The sequence below is a fragment of the Cryptomeria japonica genome, chromosome 9 (genome assembly GCF_030272615.1).
Source record: "Cryptomeria japonica chromosome 9, Sugi_1.0, whole genome shotgun sequence".
Lineage (NCBI taxonomy): Eukaryota > Viridiplantae > Streptophyta > Pinopsida > Cupressales > Cupressaceae > Cryptomeria > Cryptomeria japonica.
Window position 1 is genome coordinate 238619511 of NC_081413.1, and position 9650 is coordinate 238629160.

Here is a 9650-nt window from a genome sequence, read left to right on the forward strand (position 1 = left end):
TACAAGATCTACAGTTCCAGCAGGGAAAATTTTGTATTCAGTACTGCTATATATGCAGCATATGAAATGATCCAAGAAAATAAGAAATACGATCTATGTGAGTTGCTCCAGAGTGAGCTGATGAAGAATCTATCAAAGATCAAATAGGACAAGAAGCATTCATTCAAATATGGAACTTTGATCTTGTATTTATTATTTTACTTCATGAATGAGGTTTCGGGAGTAGATCAAGTCCAATGGGGATATGACAGGTCAATAGCTATGCAGATCAGAGAATTGTTATATAATGTTGGTGATACTAAGGCCTAGAAAGCTTCTCTATGGGGGTACTTCAAGAATTTCTAGAGTGCAATGCAGGATAGGGAGAGGATCCCTAAGTCTATTGTTGAGAATTACAAGGATACCATATGCTTCATGGTTGACACAGATCAATGTCTAATGGAAGCAATTGACTCGAGAATTGTTTGGATCATGCCCATGGGGTATGAAGTTGATGAGAAAATCCTTGAACTATATGCTCAACATCTCTTGAGAAAGCTGGTAGATCCTTTAGAAGAAAGATTTGGCACATTTGTTGAAAAGGACTTACAACTATATTCCAAATTCAAGAAGCTAGAAATATAGAAGAAAATGAGGAAGCACATAGAAGAATATGCAGAAAATATTGGAATCACAAAGGAAACGGTCTAGGAGGCCAGGAAAAGATTCCAACAAGCAGAGAAGCCGGCAAAAGTTGAACCAGCTAGTCTAGAAGCTTTGGCCCCCAAGCCAAGGAAGACTAGAAGCACTAGTCCCTCCTCTGGTTTTGCCAATTCAACCCAGTCACTAGCCAAGCCATCCGATAAAGGTGAAAAGAGGAAGAAAGAGAAGAATACAAGAGTATATGTGACTATAAAGGATGATGAGGAGACTGAGTTTGATGAAGAGGTAAAGAAAATAAAGATCAAGGGAACCAAAGCTACAAAAGTCTCTAAGGCAATCCCTCTGGTGAAGGTAAAGGCAACAAGAAAGTGAAGATAGATTCTAATAAGCCTGGCATGCCAGTCCAAGAGGTTGAGGAAGCTTTAACAGTGCAAGGTAATCTAATGCTTCTTTCTGATTTTTATGACAAGTTTGATGATGCTGGGAAAAGAACTCTAGAAGAAGCCACTATAAAGGTTGGGATAGTCACTTGAATTCATTAAAAAGCACTTTTGCAGACATATTTAAGTTCATGTAATGAGATATTTGTGTGCATATGCTACTATATATAGAGTTTTTGGTATGTGGATCCCTACATTTGCCATTGATGTCAAAGGGGGAGTGTAGGGAAGTGAAAAATGTTGTATTCATCTCAAGGGGGGTTCCAAAATTTTGAGTTTTTGAGTTTTACAGTGTATTCATGTGTTGGTACCAATTCCAACACTTAGTCATTTTTACTAAGTGTTGCCATCAATGTCAAAGGGGGAGATTGTTGGCATGAGATACTTCACAGTTGATCAGATGTTGTCATTGATGGCAACTCGAGTTAGCTAACTCATCTGCAGTGAATGATTTGCTTATACTAGAAGTGTAAGTAAACATTTGGTTAAGTTCGATAAGTCAGAACAGAGCATTTGGTAGAGTATAGTATCTTGATTGGTATTTCATTTCAATTGAATATTTTGAGTTGTGAAGCTAAGGGAAGCTTGATATATGTCTATAGTACCTTGTTCCATGATTTTATCCTTTGGTGATAATTTTTGTGCAAGTTAGGAGATCCGGTATATTGGTTTTTGGGTTGAACAGTGTAGTATGGCCGACTTGCATAATTGATCGTTGTGCAGATTCGATGGAGAAGTTTTGATGATTGTTTTTGTGATTGAGTTTTTTTACCTGACATATGGGAAGAGTGTGGATAATTCTTTTTGGTCTGCATAAGTATTTGAGATCGGATTCAATAGACAGTTCATGCACATTTGGTGAATATGTTAAATGTTCTTGAGCTGACATATAGCTGATATGATTGTGTGTTGTGGATATATAAGGCTGATTTTTATGATCAATTTGGACATCAATGGGTATGCAAAAAGGTTGTGTGATCGAGTGTGCACAGTTTCATGTGTGCAGGTCAGAGATCTATGCTATGAATTCATGACAGAATAGTAGAACAGAGCAAAGTAAGATAAGTGTGGAAAATTTGATTATTGTTCTTAACAAGAACTGTTATCAAGCATTTGTAGATGCTACTTTTTAGTTCGCATAATTCAATAATCTATTGTAATAGATTTATAGGCAGTGAGCCTCCTTTGTTTGAGCAGTGTGCTTGAATGCATGTGCATTCCCCTATGTAATATTTATATACTTCTATAGAGAATACTTATATTGTGGGTTCATCCCCATCGTCATTTTTCCCTTAACCGAGTTTCCACATACAAAAATCTTGGTGTTATGGTGTTGTGGTTGTTTTCTTTATGTTCTTGCATCTTTATTTTGTTCACATACATTAAGTGGTTGAATGAACAGTTAAATAAATTTAAAAATTACAGATCATTGATTCACCCCCCCTCTCAGTGTTCCTTTATTCCAACAGTACTCAGTTTCTACAGATGATAAAGATACAAAATCCCACTTCTTACTTAACTAGGCAACTAACTGAGAGCTGATAAAAAATGCTCCACCACTTGTACTCTTCTTGTCATCAACACTTCCTACCCAATAAGCATCAGTATAATCTTTTAGAGTAAAATCTAATTCTTTGGGATACCACAGTCCAAAATCTTTTGTTCCTTTCAAGTATCTAAATATCCTCTTCATTGCAACAACATGTGACTCTTGGTTCTTGTTGAAATCTGGTTGCAAGATAGACAACATACATGACATCTGATCTTATAGTAGTCAAATATAAAAATCCTTCCATCATTTATTTGCATTTGCTTGAATCAATCTTATAAGATTTATCATCATTAGACAATTTGCATCTGGTAGTCATGCAAGTACATACTGATTTGGAATTTTCCAATTCAAACTCCAACAATTATCTAACATACTTTGATTGAGAAATGAAAATTCCTATACTATTTTGATTCACTTGCAATCCAAGAAAGAAATTCAACTCACCAATCAAAGACATTTCAAATTTCTTCTGCATTTCACTAGAAAATTTCTTGCACATGTCATGATTTCCTCCAAAAATTATATCTTCCACATATACAACAACAATTAAGATCTTACTTGATTAAAATTTCAAGTAAAGAATATTGTCAATAGACCATTTTTTAAGACCTTGAATCAATAAATATTTATCTAACCTTCCATACCAAGCTCTAGGAGCTTGCTTCAATCTATACAACACCTTCTTCAATCTGCAAACCAGCATCTAGATCATCTGATAACTTGAATCCTTCTAGTTGTTCAATCTAGACCTCGTCTTTCAATTATCCATTCAGAAATGTTGACTTCACATCCATTTGATAGACTTTGAAATCCTTATATGCTCCAAAAGCCAAAAACATCCTAATAGCCTTCATTCTTGCAATAGGAGCGCATGACTCTTCAAAATCAATTCCTTCAACCTGTGTGTAACCTTTGCATACCATTTTTTCTTTGTTTCTTACAACTTGGCCATCTTCATCTATCTTGTTCAAGAACACCCACTTTGTTCAAATAACATTCTTATATGTCAGTCTAGATATTAGTTCCCAAGTCTATTTTTTATCAATTTGATCCATCTCTTCCTTCATCACTTTCATCCAATTCTAATCTTTGCAGACTTCTTCAACTATCTTAGGATCAGACTCAAAAAGTAAACACAGAAGAACTTATTCTTCACCAACTTTTCTTCTTGTAATGACTCCTTTGTTTTTGTCTCCTATAATTTGATTCTTAGAATGATTTTTCTGCACATACCTTGGGGTTTTTGACATAGTTGTTAGAGAAACTTGGGTTTCTTTCTACTTTTCTTCATCTTTGTTCTTCTCTTCTTCTTCATCTGATTCATACCCTGCTTGAATACTTGTTTCTTTTGAAATATTCTCATCAACCTTCACATTTGCACTCTAAATGGTTTTATTCAACCTTTTGTTATAACATCTGTAAGATTTTCTCTTTGTAGAATAACCAAGAAATATACCTTCATCTGCTCTACTATCAAACTTTCCAATATTTCCTTCATCTCTCTAGATATAGCATGTGCTTCCAAAAACTTTGAAATACTTCACAAATGGGGTCCTTACATACCATAACTCATATAATGTCTTCCCCAAATTCTTCCTGGATAAAAATCTATTAAGGGTATGCACAGTTGTGTGTATAGCTTCTCTCCAATAAATTTCTAGTAGGTTTTCCTCTTTGATCATAGTTCTAGTTGCCTCTTGAATAGTCTTATTCATCCTTTCAACTACACTATTCTGTTGAGGTGTCCTAGGAGCTGATAAATTTCTTCTAATTCTATATTTCTTATAGAAAGTATCAAATTCATCAGAAATCAATTCCCCTCCTCTATCAGATCTCAAACACTTAATCCTTCTATAAATTTCATTCTCAACTCTAGCTTTAAATATCTTGAACTTTTCTAATGATTCTAACTTCTCTCTTAGAAATGCAACCCATCATTCTAGAATGATCATCAATCAAGAGCATGAAATACCTCTCACCTTGCAAACTCCTTGTTCTAGTCAAATCGCATAGGTCTGTGTGTATCAGATCCATCAATTTGTATACAATTGTTCTTTTTCTATAAATGTTCCTTTTGTTTACTTTCCCACTTGACACTCTTTGCAAATATTGTTATCTGGTTTAGTTAGCCTTGGTAAATCTCTCACAACTTTATCATACTAATCTTTACCAAAGTGTCAAAATTGATGTGACACATCCTTAGATGCCATAGCCAAATCTCATTGATCTATGATAGTAAGCCATGGCATGTAGTAGCTTCCATTTGATGCATGTTTCCACCTATCTTTTTCCCTGCAGCAATAACAGCTTCGTATCTCTTTCAGATCTCACAACCACCATCCTGAAAGACAACATTATAACCATTTTCACACATCTATCAACACTGAAGAGATTATGATGTAATCCTTTCACATCTAGTAAACATTGTCAGTGTTATACTTTCCATCAAAGGTAATAGAACCAATTCGAACAATTTGAGCAATCTGATCATCTCCAAGTCTAATAGAACCACTATCATACTTTTCAAGCTTTACAAACTTACTTTCATCACCACTCATATGATTTGAACATCCACTATCAATTAATCGTTCATTTTTAGCTCTTCTAACATACAATGCTAAAGCAACAGTCTCAACAATCTTAGAATTATTAGGTTTAGGTCCATCTTTCTCTACCATGAATAAACAATCACCATCCTCATAATCTGACTCATCATCTAAAATACCAACATCATCTCTAACATAGTAGGCTTTCTTATTGAATTTTCCTTTGTTATCCTTAACTTTTGTTTGGATCCTCTTTCTAGACATCTAGATGCATAGTGACCAATCTTCCCACATTTAAAATATTTAAGAGGTAACATACCTTTATATTTGTTAGTTCCTCTCTTCACCTTTCTTACAAAGTTTGTTTCCATCTCATCTAGGCTCTCCTCATCATCTGAACCTTCATCCACAACTTCTGATGCTTTAAAGGTTGTTTCTGATTTTTCTTTGTCTCTGCCAAACTTTCTCATCTCAAATGCAATAAAGGTAGCAAACAACTATTCTCTAGTGAATTTTGATGGATCAAAGGTTTCCTCGATAGCTGAAATCTTGTCACTGTAACTCTCTAGTAAAGTTCTCATCATCTTCAGTATTACATGCTTCTCATCCAAGACACAACCAGGATCTCTAATCTCATTTACAGTAATATCAACCTTCTAAAAATAGCTTGCTAGTCCTTCACCTTCTTCCATTTTCAAATTCTCATGTTCCCTTAGCAGTCTACATCTTAGATAGCTTAACTCTTTCATTTCCTTTATAAATACTTTTCAATATTTCCCAAACTTCATAAGTAGTATCTAAAGAAACAACTTTTGCCAATTCAGTTTTAGATAAGGCACTAAAGATAACATACCTTGTTCACTCATTTTCTTCATAGGATTCGATCATATCTAGTGTAGTAGGTCCATTTGCTAGAGGTGAATACTTAGCTTCCATAGCTTTCCAGGTCTTATAACTCAGAGAAATCAAATATCATTACTTCTTTATTTTCCAAAAACTATAGTTGCATCCTTCAAAGGTAGGAATAGTCAATTTGTGTGTCATTGGATCTCCTCAAGTAGTTAGTCTCACTTTCTAGGAACCAAAGATCTGGTACCAATAGTTGAATATTCCAAACAACTGAGAGAGAGGGTGAATCAGGTGTATATTAAAATTATGTCACATTTCTCATAGAAACATATCTGATATAGATTAAATTACTTAACCAAGAATAGATAAGTGCATGAAACAACACACACATGGAACACCAGATATGACATGGAAAACCCAAGAAGAGAAAAACCAGGGAGAATGTTAGTTCTCAATATGAAAACACCTATTAGGGTGGCACTGATTAAGGTGATTTTTACAAAGATGGCTCATTGCTAGAATTGCTCAATTTAGGTGGGCTCACTACCCAACTAAAACTACTAGAGAAAAAGAGGGCTCACTACCCTAAGGAAGAAAGAAAGAATCCACCACAAAGGCACAATTTCCAAATAGCTACAATGCCACAAGAAACCTTAGGCTCACTATCATTAGTACAAAACAACATCAGCAAACAACCACACTGATCAACCACTTTGCATCACCAAAGATAGATCTTCCTTTTACAATCAACTTCCTTCTACGAATCCTTCTCTACATATTTCCTTACAATCATTCTATATATATAGAGATCTCTAGAATAGATTTTCCAAGTCATCAAAGGAGATAATAAACCATAATTCAAAATAGGTCTTAACTAAGCATTCCTACGGTGGAAAGGAATGAGAAGTGGACCACACCATAATACAAAAACACGTTATCCAAATGCTCAAATCACCAAACCAAAAGATAGAGCATCTATGGTTAACCAGACCTGGTAATAACATGGCCAAAAACACAATTCTAGAGCACATCAACATGTATCGGATTAAAATAACAAAGATACATGCATGAGAAGCATAAATCCATAAACACAATAGAAGAACTAAAAATGTAGAGCAATGCAGAGCTCTGCAAATTCTATTAGTTAATCATTATCATCACTAAATAGACTTTCGGACTACCAAAACATGAGAGTGGGATATTGAGATAATCTCCAACAACATGCCAACGCATCATGAATATATTTGCAAAAAATCAAAAAGTCCAAAACAAGAAATTCTGGAACAAAACCAAACACTAAAACATAATCAGTATGTTGACATCAATGAAAACTAGACTGAAACATCAATCAACTTCACATTTGCAACAATTCCAAGTATCCAAACCCTTGTACCACTAGTACATTCGGAGCTGATTTTCGATGGCCGTTTGTCGGATTTTCGATGAATTTTCATCGGAGTGTCAACAAAATCCACCGTCAAAAACTTGGCGTCAGATTGGTCGACGATGCCATGCCCGTCGAAAATTCGACAATCCAATGGACTCTGCTGACGGTCAAAGAAGTCGTCGGTCGAAAGCTTGGTATTCATCATAATTCCGACGATGACCATTTTTATAAAAAATAATAATAATTATCATCAATATAAAAAAAATAATACCTGAGAAAAGCCCTTTTGGTTTCTAATTTGGCGTTACTATACTATTCACTTAAGCGATGGGTCCATTTATCATAAAAGTGTTCTCCCCTTGTCATTTACCTAGGCAGTCCCTTTAAATATTTTATTCTTGTTTGCTTTTAATTTGCCTTTTCTAATGTCCGTTGGGCCTTATAAGTATCATGCGATTTTCTATTGATCTGACGGCCCGCGTTGATTCGTGACCAAAAAGTGCTAGAAACTTAGTTGCCACGAAGTAGCAAAAGGCGAAGGTGGACTCGGCATATAGGTTTGGACCAAAGCTAAACACCGATCAAGTTTCATCTGATCGAACGGATAGCGTGGTTTCATGAGATCAAGCTAAATGTGTTTTAACCTTCGCGAAGTGGTGAAAGGGTTTGGCAGGTCCCAGAGATAAGTGGTCTTCTTTGGTTAAAGAATGATCGGGTTGGAAAAAGATCAATGGCTTCTTGTTGTTTCGTGGCCGAGAGATGCACGAGCTATACCTTTAGTGAAAAGGTGGAGGGTCCCGCTAAGAGTGGTAGTAAATGTGGTAACCCCAGTTGGCGATGACATGGCAGTGACAAGGCACTCAGTTGGCAGTATGCAATGGGTCCGGGCAAGGTTATCATAAAAAGAGTAAACAACGAGCAAGTTCTTGAGATCTAACGGCTCGCGTGAATTCGTGAAGATAAGATGCTAGCAAGTTAGTCATTGTGAAGTAGCAAAAAGGCCGATGGGCCCAAGGGACAGGCATGGCATGAAGTTAAAAGCACATCAGGTCTATTTTGATCTAACGGTTCTCATGGTTTCGTGGCTGCAAGCCAAATGAAGAATAATGTTCGCAAAGTCATGAAAGACAGGTGGAAATCACACAGAGGAGTGGCGTGGCATAACAGCTACCGCTTTTTGTAGAGCTTTCTGTAGAGCTTGGAAAAAGATCAATGGCTTCTCGTTGTTTCGTGGCCAGGAGATGCACGAGCTATACCTTCAGCAAAATAGCAAAAAGGTGGAGGGTCCCGCCAGGAGTGGTAGTAAATGTGGTAACCCCAGTTGGCGATGACATGGCAGTGACAAGGCACTCAATTGGCGGTATGCAGTGGGTCCGGGCAAGGTTGTCATAAAAAGAGTAAACAACAAGCAAGTTCTTGAGATCTAACGGCTCGCGTGAATTCGCGAAGATAAGATGCTAGCAAGTTAGTCATTGCGAAGTAGCAAAAATGCCGATGGGCCCAAGGGACAGGCATGGTATGAAGTTAAAAGCAGATCAGGTCTGTTTTGATCTAACGGTTCTCGTGGCTTCATGGCTGCAAGCCAAATGAAGAATAATGTTCACGAAGTTGCGAAAGACAGGTGGAAATCACACGGAGGAGTGACGTGACACGTGGTTTAAAAAAGTGGTTGAGGGCCCACCTAGGTGTAACCGGCAGTTATGTGGGAATAGTAAAAGGGAAAACGTGGCAAATTAAGGGTGGAACCAAAAGGAGTTTCCAGGGCTAATGGCCGACTGCCATGTGGCATTTATTAACCAAATAACAAGTGGGGTAAGTAATTCCCGGATAAAGGGCCCACTTAAAAGGCATTCATCTCAAGATCGATCCAACGCTTCTCGTTGTTTCGTGACCCGAAGATGCCCGCAGCTTAACCTCAGCAAAATGGTAAAAACCGTTAGCCATCAAGATGAGGCGCAGTTAGTTAAAAGGATTGACGGTCCCGGTTGGAGTTAAAGGTCGGGTGATTTGAGTTTGATCTAACGCTTGGCGCGGCCTCGCAAAGGAAAAGTGCATGACTGTTAAACTCTGCGAAGTGGCAAAAAGGAGGTAGGGCCCGACACTAAAGCAAAGAGATTAAATGGAGATAAAGGTGATGTAAGTTCTCGAGATCCAACAGCCAACGTTGTTTCGCAAAAGAAAAGAGCATGAGTTTTATGTTCTACGAAGTAGTGAAAGAGCGAAACAAAGGAAAG